This window comes from Nestor notabilis, unplaced genomic scaffold, assembly GCF_000696875.1.
Source record: "Nestor notabilis isolate BGI_N333 unplaced genomic scaffold, ASM69687v1 scaffold26512, whole genome shotgun sequence".
Lineage (NCBI taxonomy): Eukaryota > Metazoa > Chordata > Aves > Psittaciformes > Psittacidae > Nestor > Nestor notabilis.
In genome coordinates, this window is record NW_009917438.1 from 1 (window position 1) to 524 (window position 524).

The window sequence follows — 524 nt, forward strand, 5'->3', positions numbered from 1 at the left end:
ACAGCCGTGGCTATGGCGAGAGCTGTGCCGTGCTCGCGGCGCACCGTCCCTTGGCAAGAGCTCTTGTAGAGCTGTGTACACTTTGAAAGCAGAGCATGCACCCATGCCACGAGTGGCCTGTTTACTTCACGTGGTCTGTCTGATAATAAGGTGTGCTAAAACTTCCCTCCGGGACACACTGCAGGCGCCCTCAGATCTACTTGGCTATGTGCTGGATAAACCTCGCTGTTAGTAAACTGCACTGTCATGATGAAGAAGCGCATGGAGCTGCTTTAGACCCAAGCTGGATACAGCAGCAGCTGCCACGTAACATCACAATGTCTTCACTATGAGTACAAGCGTAAACCACATTCATGACACTCTTTTTCTGCATACAGCCATAACTGGTGTTCAGGTAGTACAGACAAATCATAGAATGATTTGGGTTGGAAAGGACCTTAAGACCATCTAGTTCCAACCCCCCTGCCATGGGCAGGGACACCACACACTGAACTATGTCGCCCAATGCTCTGTCCAGCCTGGGC